Here is a 13,347-nt window from a genome sequence, read left to right on the forward strand (position 1 = left end):
TGGGTTGGAAAGACAAGTAGAGTTGCGTGTCATCATCGTAGCAGTGGTAAGAGAAACCATGTGCCTGAATGATGGGTCCCAGTGATGTTGTGTATATAGAGGAGAGAAGTGGCCCAAGCACTTATCCCTGAGGTACCCCAGTAAGTAGCTGTTGTGGCTTGGACACCTCACCTAGATCTGCTGGATCTTTAGATTTCTGCCATCTCCTCTCAGCTGCCCTGAGGTCAGTCCGATGTTCACGAAGGATGTCAGACAGCCAGGGGCTGGGTGGTGTAGCACGTGCTGGCCTAGAGGAGAAAAGACAGATGTTGTCTAGACAGGTTGTTAAAGTAGAGCTTAGTGTGTCTGTGGCAGTGTTTACATCAAGCGTGGTAAATACATTTAGTGTGGGAAGAGAGGGAGAGACAGCAGTGGAAAGACATGAGGGTGAAAGAGAACGGAGGTTACGGCGAAAGGAAACCAAAGGTGGAAACTGTTTTAATGTAGATGGGAGGGTCATGTTGAATTGAACAAAGTAGTGATCAGAGACATGTGAAGGAGTAACAAGAATATCTGAGTTGGTAAAGTTACGTGTAAAAATGAGGTCCAGCTGGTTGCCCGATCTGTGAGTTGCTGTGGTGTGTAGTTTTTCCAAGTCAAATGAGGCCAGGAGAGTATTCAGTTCAGTGGCCTGGGGCTTGTCTTGGTGCATGTACTAAAACTGTTTTAATGAATGTTTCAGTGTGTAAAATGGATTTCACCAGCTTTATGAATTGGTAATGAGGAATGTACAGCTTTAATAAGATTGAAATGCTTACCATCACGCACGTTTTGTTCAAAATTGTGTTTAAGTTACAAACATTTCAGATAAAGTACCCCTTTGAAATAAAAATAAAAACTTTTCAAAACACTGTTAGCTTTCTTTTATTCATAAGTTTAATTGTACCACCATGTGAACCATAGCAGACATCAGAGATTTTATTCTGCAAATAAATGGGGTCCTCTAGATGCAGTAGCCGTTTCACATAAAGTTTTCTTTGGAGGTATGTGATTATTCAACTCTCAGTTTTTACAAACTAAACGTGAAAAGACTTTCTACTTTAGAGACCTATTTTAGTCTATTTGTTAAAGATGTTGCAAATCTGTTATTGTACTTCTCTTGCTGAAGTAAATTTTACACACCAGCTTATTAAAGACATGCATGTATCAAATACAGAGCCATGATGAGTAATAAAATACGTTAACAGAAACATATACCAGAGAAAACCAATGAATAATGTTTTAAAACAGATTAATAACATTTTGCTTTGAAGAAAAAAGAGAGGGAAAAAAGACAATAAAAATGTTTCTAAAAACGTTTTTTATTTTTTTATTTTTTACACGTTTGGTTGTCACAATGTTTTTTCATTGAAAGGGAATCATAAAAGGCCAGGAAACTCATCACACCATCTTGTTTTCCTGAACAGTATCACACAAGACCCCCGTCTGGTCTGATCAAGGTGTGAACAGGGGTATGTGCCTAACTTGAAACCCCTCCCTTCCCAGGCCTCTGAGTGCCTGTAAGTACTCATTATCACTTGGAAGGACTTTGATCAGAAAAATGTAAGATTCTTTGTGCTAAAGATACCTTTTAAATTGAATGCATGATATTTTATTTAAAATGTTGTTTGTTGAAATAAAAATGTTAAACACATTTAATGTTAAACCTTTTTGTTTATCATCTTTAAAGTGACTATGTTGTGTGATGTGCTTGACAAATTAATACATTTAATAAAATGTTCTCCTCTGTTAAAAGACAATTTGTGTTAAAGCTACATCTAAAATGAAAACAAAATGCTTTGTGTTTAAGTGACATAACGAAAACACAAAACTTTATTTTTGTTAAACTGTTCATATTTAAAGCGGATTTGAGTTTTGCTGTAAACAGTAATATTAGTTTTAGAAACTCATATTATCTCACTGTTAAAAGTAAAAAATAAATAAAAAGCATTTGTATTAAAGATACAGCTAGAAATATATAAAAATGTAATATTGTGTTGCAGTAACACAAACCAGTTTGGTAAAACACTGGAATGCTAAACTTTTTTTTTTTTTTTTTTTTTTACCTTTTGTTCATCATCTTTAAAGTGACAACGCTAGAGATGTGCCTCACAATCTAATCCCTATTGTTTACAAATCTAATTTTCTTCTCTTTTGTTAAAAATAAAAATGTAAGACTATTTGTGTTAAAGCTACAACTAAAATGACATGAAATGCATTACTGTGTTATAGTAACATAACTCTGTTTGATTACATAACGTTATGTTAGACTTTATTTTTGTTAAACCATTTGTCCGTTATCTTTAAAGTAACTGCGTTTCCCTATCTGTCACTCACTCGACGTTGTGTCGATGTAGTGACACTAAGGGTCACTTTTGGGAGCCCAAGACACCTCTGGTCTTTGATAAAAGGCCAATGAAAATTGACAAGTGGTATTTGCATGCCACTCCCCCAGACATACAGGTATAAAAGGAGCTGGTATGCAACCACTCATTCAGATTTTCTCTTCGGAGCCGAACGGTCATGCTCATTGAGCTGAATTCTACTGTTCATTCACCTCTGCTGGATCTGACGGTGCATTTCAGCGGCTTCTCCCTCCTCTGCACTGGTGCACTGCAGAGAACGCCCCTGGGCGCTTCGGCAGAAAACAAGAGAGTATATTTTCTGAAAGAGCTTTTTTCCTCTAAAAGAGTATATATTTCTCTAAAAGAGCGGCACACACGGAACCTTTTTAAAGATGCCTTTCCGAATGTGTGTTATTCCTAGTTGCGGTCGTTATCTCTCAACTTCGGATGGTCATGACCGTGCGACCCACACAGAGGCAGTGTTTGTGGATGGTTCATGTTCTCATTGCGAGAACATGACCATGCCACCCCAGCGGCTCCCCGCCTTCTACCTACGGGTATGAGGCCAGTGCGGCTAGCACTGGGGGCGATTTGGGGACCCCAATGGGATCGTCTCCGCTGGGTATCCCCCCGTGGACCACCCATTCCCCAGCACGCTCGTCTGCCCCAATCGGGCTTCCAGATGAGTTCGCTGGCTCGTCTCACGGCGAGTCTGGCTTCTTGTTCGGAGCCCGCGAAGATGATGAGCTCTCAAGCGCAGCATCGGAGACCGGGCTTGTCCAGTCGGACGCAGAAGCTTCAGCTGGGCTTCCCCCTTCGGGGACGATTGCCCAGTCACAGGCCAATGCCGAAATGATGGACATGCTTTCCCGGGCAGCCGCGAGCGTCAGGTTAGAGTGGAACCCTCCGCTCTTCCCTGAACCCTCACGGCTTGATGATTGGTTCCTGGGCTCGCGGCGCTGCTCAAAGCAGCCACACCCTGCTCTAGTGCCATTCTTCCCGGAAGTGCACAAGGAGCTGACGAAATCGTGGTAGGCACCTTTTACTGGCCGCCCCCGATTCCGCAGTTCCCCCACTCTCACTACCCTCGATGGCAGGGTGGCCAGGGGCTATACGGCGATTCCCCCAGTGGATAAGGTGCTCACGGTGCACCTATGCCCACAGAGCGCCGCCACCTGGCGTGGATGCCCAAAGCTACCGTCCAAGCCCTGTAGGTTCACGTCGTCCTTGACGGCCAAAGCCTACAGCGCTGCTGGACAAGCCGCCTCTGCCCTGCAAGCCATGGCTCTCCTGCAGGTCCACCAAGCCAAGGCATTGAAAGAACTGCACGAGGGTAGTTCCGCCCCAGATTTGATGCAGGAACTGCGCTCGGTGACTGACCTCACTCTCCGAGCGACGAAGGTCACGGCACGGTCTCTCGGGCGGACAATGGCCACACTAGTGGTCCAGGAGCGCCACCTTTGGCTCAACCTAGTCGAGATGGGCGAGGCCGACAAGACACGGTTCCTTGCTGTCCCCATTTCCCAGGCTGGCCTATTCGGCGACACCATCGAGGACTTTGCCCAGCAGTTCTCGGCAGTGAAGCAGCAGACGGCACATCCTGCCCCTGCGCGGCTCAAGATCCCGCACCCCGTCTGCTCATCGCCAAGGGTGTCCCCCTGCGGTGACTGCCTTCATCCCGGCCCCAGCGTGGAGCCCACCACAGGAAGCAGACGCCACCCGTCTCACAGCCGGCGCCTAAGAACCCACGGAGGTCGTCAAAGCGCCCCTGAACGGGTGACCAGAGACGAGGGAATTTACTCACCTGGAGCTGGTAAAAAGACCACTCCATCCCCTATTGGGCAGGATCTACTTTGAAGACTCTCCACAAGTTGGAAAGACCATGTGACGTATCCTTCCACTTAAATATCCCCCCCCCCTCTTTGGGCGAGGTGTGGTCTCCGCTGTGTCTTCCCCTTGGGAGGGACACCCCCCGACTAGACCTGGCGGCCCAGTTGGATAATCCCCTTTCTTTTTTAGGGAGTGGAAAAAAGAGAAGAGGAAAAGGGGCCATGACTGGGTTAAGCCTGTCTCTATCTCTTGGGTAGTTGACTTGTCCCCAAAAAGGGCCGTTCGACACTCATAACTATGTTGGGGGAGGTTACGTGTCGACCTGGTGTGCTGGCTATGAGGCACACAGTAGTCTGCCCACCACACACCGCCAGTTCATGTAACACAGTTCAGCCAATTGTGGCGTTTCGTATAGGGACCCCTAGTATCACTACATCGACACAACGTTGAGTGAGTGACAGATAGGGAACATCATGGTTACTTGTGTAACCTCCGTTCCCTGATGGAGGGAACGAGACGTTGTGTCCCTCCTGCCACAATGCTGAACTACCCGCTGAAATGGCCGGACCTTATATTGGCTCCTCAGCATAAAACCTGAATGAGTGGTTGCATACCAGCTCCTTTTATACCCGTATGTCCGGGGGAGTGGCATGCAAATACCACTCGCCAATTTTCATTGGCCTTTTATCAAAGACCAGAGGTGTCTCGGGCTCCCAAGAGTGACCCCTAGTGTCACTACATCGACACAACGTCTCGTTCCCTCCATCAGGGAATGGAGGTTACACAAGTAACCATGACGTTGCTGCACAACGTTCACCTTTTGTTTTGGAAAAATGTTTTATCCTCTTTGTTAAAAGTAAAAAATTAACAACCTTAAAGATACAAGTGTTAAAGATACAACTAGAATGATTGTTGACGTAACACAAAGCTGTTTGCTAAAATACTGTAATGCTAAGTGAATGTGTGGATTAGTTTGCAGCACATCCGTTACTCATCGTTTTAGAAAGATACTTACTTATCTTTGATAAATGTAAAAATGTAAGACACTTTTGTGTTAAAGATAAAACTAAAATTAAAAGAAAGACATTACTGTGTTTTAGGAACATAACCATGTTTGTTAAACTATTGCTAAACTTTATCTAGGTTAAACCATTTATTCATAATCTTTAAAGTGAAAATCTGAATGAGTTTGCTTCACAGCCAATATCCATTGTTTTAGAAACACATTTTCTCCTCTTTGTTAAAAATAAAAATGTAAGAAATTTTTTGTTAGAGCTATAGCTAAAATGAAATGAAATACATTATTGTGTTTTAGTACAAATAAACCTGTTTGTTAAACTAATGCCAAACATTAGCTTTCTTAAACCATTTATTCATCATTTTAAAGTGAATATGTAAGCTGCTTTGTGGCACATCTTGTATGTATTGTTTTAGAAAGACACTTTAGTAATCTCAAAGATAATTATTAATTATTAAAATCAATAGAACATTGATGAGAATCAATGTTAGCTTTTTTAATCCTTTAAGTCAACAATTATCAAAGATAATTTTCAATAATCAAAAATCAACAGAATATTAATAAGGATTAACATTGACGGAGCACCACCCTGGAATCAGGGACTAATAACCAGATAGTAAAACAGTCTCAATATTAGATTGTTTTCTTAGGAAAATCGACATTCAAAGAATATCGATTTTCGGGAAAAAAAACAATGAATGAAGGTTTGAATCCGAGCACTGACATCCCGTCAGCATGACACAGGCGTATGCAAAACAAACCAAAACACTTCTCTTTGTAATAAAAACAAAGTTTATTTATGCAGTAATATCAATTAATAATTAATACAATGCAGTCAATAAACTTCCGACTTACAACTACAAACTAAACAGTGATATGATTAGATATGGAAATAAAAATAATCGTATAAAACATAAGGTGTGTGTGTGTGACAGTGTGTGTGTGTGTGTAAGGAGGGATGCGCACAAAATGGCGAACGTGACTCTCGTGGAGAGTATGTCACGCGAGACTTCCGGCCAGGGAATATGACCGCGAATGGGGGCGGCGAGAAACCAGTCAATGGTGTCTACCAGTTACCGTGTGTATCCGCTTGTACGATAGCTTAGGGACAAAGCTGGGCTTTAGCATTAAGCTATCTAGGAGCCAAAAATGTGTGCCAGAATGTTTGTGAGGGGACGCATGCATGTGTGTGTGTGTGTGTGTGGTTAGTACGAGAGAGAGAGAGAAGTAACGGCCCTGAAGCCGATTTCGCGATCGTGGGAGAGAAAGCAGCTGTTAGTTCATCGCTCAGAGACGCGGTGGACGGCTCATAAACAGTCCCGTGTTCTTTGACTCTTTAATGGATGAACTCAGTTTACCTGTCTCACCCGCGATGGTGAAATTGCACAACAGTCCAATTTGGTTGGACCACAATACAGCAAAACAAATTTGTGATAATTAATACCCTGAGTATTAATAATGAGCAGACATGGCGGTCCGTAAACTGTACAAGCAAAAACCTTGAAACACAAGAATAACACACTATAATATTCTATCTCTTCCCAGACGTAAACCTCTTACTTGAACCGCATGAGGACACAGGTAGAATGTGTTTTCCTCTGTCCTTTAACTCTGACCCAGTTCCTTGAGGCTCGGGTGATGACGGGAGGCTGTTTTCTCACTCTGTTGGCGGGCAGTACAGCTGTTGATTCTCGGCGGGCTGGTGGAGAACTCAGAAATGTCGACTTGTTTGAAGATGGAAGAGAAATCTTTAATCTCTTCACTTCTGTAGGCAAACGGATGAAGATGCGAATTGCTCGGCGGTCTCCTTTGGATCCGTTAGAGTGTTCGGTTGAACACAGAGTAATCTCAACTCGTCCAGCGAGATGGAGATTGTATGGCCACAGTTTCAAGTCGGACGTTACTTCCTTGTGCCACAAGGTTGCACCTGAGAGCAGCGATGAGCTGCGTCAATACAGCACGAACAAAGTTGCTGGAAGCAAATTCCGGAAGCATTTCAGAGGTATTTCAACTCCTTATGATGTCATGTTTGAGGGACGTTCTCTTGTGTGCCTCATCCAATAGGAGTTGAGAGTTCCATCCTTTAGTGAGCAAGGCTTCGTGGGATTTGTATTCTGTTTTGGACTCCCTTTGTTTGATTTTGGTGCGATTTTTATCAGTATAATTTACGACTTGGAATGTGGGGGCTTGAGTTAGGTTTTTACGACTGTGTTAGGCCTGCCTTTGTCTTCTATCTGAATACATGAGGACCAACATAACCGAGACGTTCCCTTACGACTCAGTCCACTTGACATTGCGTAGTTACGGATATGGGGAACAGAATCCCATCACGCCGCACTACACGACATAACCTCCCAGAGAGGAAACATGGAGGTGCAGTCTCATGGGACGGCGACCGACATGAGCATGCCACAGTGAGTGATCCTCATGATGGCCAGGAGGAGAGCACTCATAACGAATATATGAACTATAGTCATATTGTATGAATTAACTCCTTATGAACCCAGTCCGGAAGGGAGTTTATTTATAATGAAAGTGCTTGTGACTTTATGGTAAATTATAACAGCCTGAATGCACAACACAGGCGGTTGTGTAAATGATGGGGAGCCCCTACTTAAAGGGAAGGGCATAAGTATATATGTATATATATATATATATAGTCAATGAATAGCAAGTGCCCTAAACACTAAACAAAGAGAGGACTTGTGAAGAAAGTGACGTTACATCTAGGTTGTAAAACCTTGCGAATGTGTTTTGAGAGGACCATCCTGCTGCAAAACATATGTCTTGTAAGGACACACCATTCGTCCATGCCCGTGAGGAGGCCATGCCTCTCGTTGAGTGTGCTTTAACACCAACTGGGCAAGTCTGACCCTGCGACTCATAAGCCAGGGTAATTGCATCGACAATCCAGTGAGAAAGTCTTCGCTTGGAGACGGACATTCCTTTTGTGCGTCCTCCATAGCATATAAAGAGCTGATCAGACAGTCTGAACTGGCAAGTACGCTCAACGTATGCTTGTAGCGCCCGCACAGGGCATAACAAATGCAATGGTTGTTCTTCATCTGAATTAAATGGAGGAGGGAAGAAGGCCTGAAAGTGAACCACCTGCGCTTTGAAGGGTGTGGTCAGGACCTTGGGTACATAGCCTTTCCTGGGTTTGACAGTGGCTCTTGAAAGACCGGGGCCAAACTCCAGACATGACTTGCGACTGATAGTGCATGCAGGTCACAGACCCGTTTTACTGAGGCCAGAGCCAGCAGTAGTGCGATCTTAACGTAGAGCATGCGCAAATCAACAGAGTCCAAAGGCTCGAAAGATGGCCCTGCGAGAGCTTTTCGGACTAAAGTTAAGTCCCAAGTCGGGACTGTAGCTGGCTGAGGTGGGTTTAATCACCTTGCTCCTTTAAGGAACTTTATGATTAAATCATGCTTGCCTATAGAGGCGCCGGTTTCATGTGCGTGATACACAGATATATTTGCCACATACACTTTGAGTGTTGACGGGGTGTCCTGCGTCTAATCGCTCTTGAAGAAATATTAGAATTTCATGTATAGGGCAGTTTACTGGGTCCTTACTATGTGAGAGACACCAATCAGTGAACACCTTCCATTTTAGTGCATAGAGGCGTATCGAGGACGGTGCTCTGGCCTGTAAAATGGTGTTCACGACTGAACGCGTCAGTTCTGGCACGTGTAGTGCACCCCGTTCAGGGGCCACATATGCAGGTTCCACAGCTGGGACTGGGGATGCCAGATTGTGCCTTGCGCCTGAGAGAGGAGATTCCTCCTCAGTGGTATTTCCCATGGTGAGCTGTACAGTATCTCCATCATTTCAGAAAACCATGGCTGGTTGGGCCATTTCGTTGCAACTAACAGAACCGTTTCCTTGTCCTCTCGGACTTTGCATATGACAGAGTGAATAAGGCATACTGGGGGAAACGTATATTTGCGGCCTGGGACATATGTCGCTCTCAGGGAGAGATCGGGCATCCATCGCACACCGCCCCCTATCTGTGTTGGAAGCATCCGTGGTCACCACTTTCCCCCTGACAACTTGGGACTTCGAGTACCAAAGGGGACAGTGGGTATTCTCCACTGAGGAAAATAGATAAATTTCTGCTTTGTCAGATATTTTCCAAATCCTCAATACAGTTTGAGGGTGAAGTCTCCTGAATTCTGCCTTGGCGGTTTATATATGCCACAACTGTCATGTTGTCTGAGCGAACCAGGACATGACAGTTTGCTATTTCTGACTGAAAAGCCTTTAAGGCTAGAAATACAGCTGATAGCTTTAGGCGCTGCGTGATAACCTGCCCCAGTGCGACACCTCACTGGTAAAATGCAGGAGCTGTCCATGGTGCTAAAGCAACTATACAGCGGCGGGATATAGTGATGCGCATGCGCCCTTGGCGCCAAGCATGTCATGGCACACGGCTCTTCAGCCAGCACTGAAGAGGTCTCGTGTAAGAGACCTAATGGAATGATGGATGCCGCTGCCATAAATCCCAATGCTTTCTGAAACAGTTTCAGTGGAAGTGTTCTCCCCAGTTTGAACTGAGACAGACACTGTGGAATGGCTGAAGCAGTAAGTCTGCCAGTAACAGCCAATCGTCGAGGTAGTTCAAGATGCGTACGCCGCTCAGCCTCAGAGAGGCGAGAACCGCATCAATGCACTTTGTTAATGTGCGAGCAGGCAGAGACAGTCCGAAGGGCAGGACTTTTAATTGATACGCTGTTCCCTCGAACGTGAATCTCAAAAACATCCTGTGATGTCATACAATTTGTATATGAAAGTACGCATCCTTCAGATCTATCGACGCAAACCAATTGTGTGGGCATACATGCGATAAGATCCGTTTCTGAGTAATCATTTTGAATGGGCGCTTTATAAGTGCGCGATTTAAATGTCTCAGATCCAGGATTGGCCGAAGTCCGCCATCTTTCTTTGGAACAAGAATATTAAGGCTGTAAAAACCTTTTTGCTCGTAACATTGGCGCATCTTCGGACGAAACCGTGGAAGACAGAACGCCGTTGAAACGGGGTGGCCGGCGTACAAATTGGATCGTATAACCATGTTTGATCATTTTTGCACCCATTCTGAAATACCCGTTAGGGCTTGCCACGCATCCGCATAATAGGACAGAGGGCAATTTGGTTTGCTCACTGTATGATATAATGCGTCGCTCATGATAGGGAAGCGGTTGTGCATAATGTGTGTGCTTTGAAGAGGAAAAAGGGGCTCTTTATTGAGAATGTGTGAGCAACTTGTGCATTTGCAACGAATGCTGTATCCTTTTTTGTACTTATTGCATTTTTTATTGCATTTATTTGAGTGCAAGACACAGAAACAACATTTTGAACAATATTGTGAACAACAATATTCCTTTCCCGACAAACAATAGTGGGGAGATGGGGAACAGTGTTTTGTGTCTCCAATCGAGCCTTTTTTGGAGCAGACCCGGAGGGAACCGCAGGCCCTGCTTTCCGCTTCAAAGGGTTGTGCCCGTCAGGAGTGCTTTTGCTGCGCTTGCTGATATGCAGGTGCCGGTGAGGCAACAGGTATGGGGCTTTTAGTCGGGTGCTGGCTCGAAACAGAGCAAGGGCGAACCGGCTGTGATATACTCCGTTTGGGCATAAAGTGTCTCATAGCCTGTGACTGCTGCTGAATCGCAACGTAATGCTCAGCAAACTTATTCAAAGAGCCGCCAAAGAGGCCGGCTGAAGACACTAGAGCATCCAAAAGAGTGGCTTTTTCCTTATCACTCATTTCTGTGAGGGTCAGCCATATACGTTGATCCAGAACTGCCAGGTTGACCATGGACTTGCCGATGGCCTGCGCAGTGACTTTCGTGGTATGCAGCGCTAAATCTGTAGCGGTGCGGAGCTCTTTGAATATCTCTGGATCGAAGCCGTGCTCGTCCATTTGCCTGAGGAACTTGGCTTGAAATTCCTGGAGTACCGCCATTGTGTGGAGTGCTGATCCAGCATGTTCTGTTGCTGAGTAAGCTCTTCCCGCCAGTGCGGACATTTGTCGACACGGTTTGGAAGGATGTATGGGGTGTGATTTCCACGCCCTGTTACTCGCTGGGCAGAGGTGTCCCGCTTTAATAACTGTTTTCTTCCCCATGATCCACATTAAAGAGGATGGCGTCACTGCGCGAGCGCCATATAAGGTTGCACGCCAGAACTTGGATAGTTCGTTATGATCTTCAGGGAAGAATGGGGCAGATTTGCGGGATGCTGCCGTATGTCGGCGTCCGGACTGCTGGAACCATTCATCGAGGCGAGACTGTTCAGGTTCCTCTGGGGGAGACCACTCAAGGTGAAGCTCTTCGACCGCCCTTGTAAGGACACGGAGCATCTCCCTGTCAGTGGCGCGTGCACGCTCCTTGCCCTCGCTGGGGGGAGGGGCGGCAGCATCATCCACTGACCACTTGCCTGATGCAGTGAGAGAGATAATGACATCGTCATTATTATCCCCAGCGTCAGAACCGCTGCACGAGACAAGGCCACCCGCTCTTTCAGAAGGCCGGAGCTCGTCACGCACATAGCGTATCAGAAAACATGCACTTCGGAGAGATTGAGGGGCTCGCGGGGCGTGTGCCGCCAAAAGGACCATGTCAAAATCATCCTGCTCGACCTCGCGGCCCCGCCGTGCCTCCTCGTGTGAATCCTCGGGTATCACAGAAGAGGCGGGTGGGAGGGCTTGTGAGGCTGAATCATCCCTCAGAACAAGGGTGATTCACGAGCAAAGCGTCTTGAGACTCATGCTCTCACAGTGAGGGCAGTCTGTCTCCATGAGAGCTGACTCTGCATGGGCGCGGCCTAGACAGTAAACGCAGCTCTCATGCTGATCTGACGGCGGGATGTGCTTCTCGCACAAGGAACACTTACGGAAGGACATCTTTAAAAAGACGCAAATGTAAGTGACTCTTTTAGATGTATAAATATATAAATTAATATATATTTATATTTTTATCACACATTATACAAAACACAATATACAATTGCTTTGTAAGTATACACAAACCCTGCCGAAGTGCTGCAGGGAATCAGGATGCTGAGGCCCGTTCACCAGCGAAGCGTCAGTCGGCGAGGCGGTGTGATGTTCACCGGAACACTGCAGGGGAGCAGAAAGTTTTCCGCGAAGATTCCTCCCGCTGACTCGTGTATATCGACGGCGAAGGTAGAGGGCTTCTAGACAAGAGATGATCGCTGTCTTGCGATTTTTTGCTTTTGTTGACCTCTGAGTCTTCCTGTTGTGATTACTACTACTGCAGGCTGGACTACCCTGCATAATTCCTGCTTGAATTTAAAGCCACTTGGCTGTAACAAAATTTTCATTTTCAAGTTTCTTTGGCATTGCTAACCTGTGTCAGCTGAATGGCCCAGTGGTTAAAGCATTAGAAAGATGTTCAAAAGATTGTGAGTTTGTGAGAATTTTTTTTACTGTTGTTGACTTCTGAGTCTTCATGTTGTGCTTATGCAATGTATGCTGTACTTCACTGCATAATTCTTGCTTCAATATTCCATATTTAATTAGATTAAAAAGTCATATATCTTTTAAAAGCATTGTCAGATTTAAAAGAAAATTGGAATGCATCATCTACATAGTGTACTGAGGATTCCTGAGCAGTTTTGAGACAGCACCACGTATAGTTCAAAAGATAATCTACACTTGTGTGCTGACTCTAAACTTGCCATGTCTCTTTACCATTAATCTGACCTGTCAACTGAGTGGCACTGTGTGAGAATGTCTGATCAAAGTTCTGAGGTTGTGGGTTCGTATCACCACCTCCACAAATCATACAGTTAAAATTTCTGTTGTTGTGGAGATCTTTGCATTGTGCTTACTATAGCTGGGCTTTTCTCCACTCAAATTTTGATTTTCATTCTGTTGTAAGGTTACATGAATAAGAAATTGATTACGGTGACTATGATGATAAGCTGTGATTGCTCTATGCTTGATATGTCCCTTTGGTGACTCAGTGTTGTGGTGCAGTGGACTGTGCAGTGACCTGTAGAATAGAAAGTTGTAGATTCAAATCCATCCTGAAGCGATGTGTCTTATGTAATCTTTTGGTTGTGTTTAATGTTGTGCAATGCTTGCCATTTCAGTGCTTGGCCCCGTAA

The 13,347-nt window shown here is 45.0% G+C and overlaps 1 protein-coding gene across 1 annotated transcript in view; it reads right to left on the reverse strand.

The window, feature by feature from the left end:
* Positions 1-13,347, reverse strand: part of LOC127442920 (zinc finger protein 239-like) — a 128,767-nt gene that overhangs the window by 35,852 nt on the left and 79,568 nt on the right. The gene's annotated exons all lie outside the window — the stretch shown is intronic.

Source organism: Myxocyprinus asiaticus, chromosome 6 (assembly GCF_019703515.2).
Source record: "Myxocyprinus asiaticus isolate MX2 ecotype Aquarium Trade chromosome 6, UBuf_Myxa_2, whole genome shotgun sequence".
Lineage (NCBI taxonomy): Eukaryota > Metazoa > Chordata > Actinopteri > Cypriniformes > Catostomidae > Myxocyprinus > Myxocyprinus asiaticus.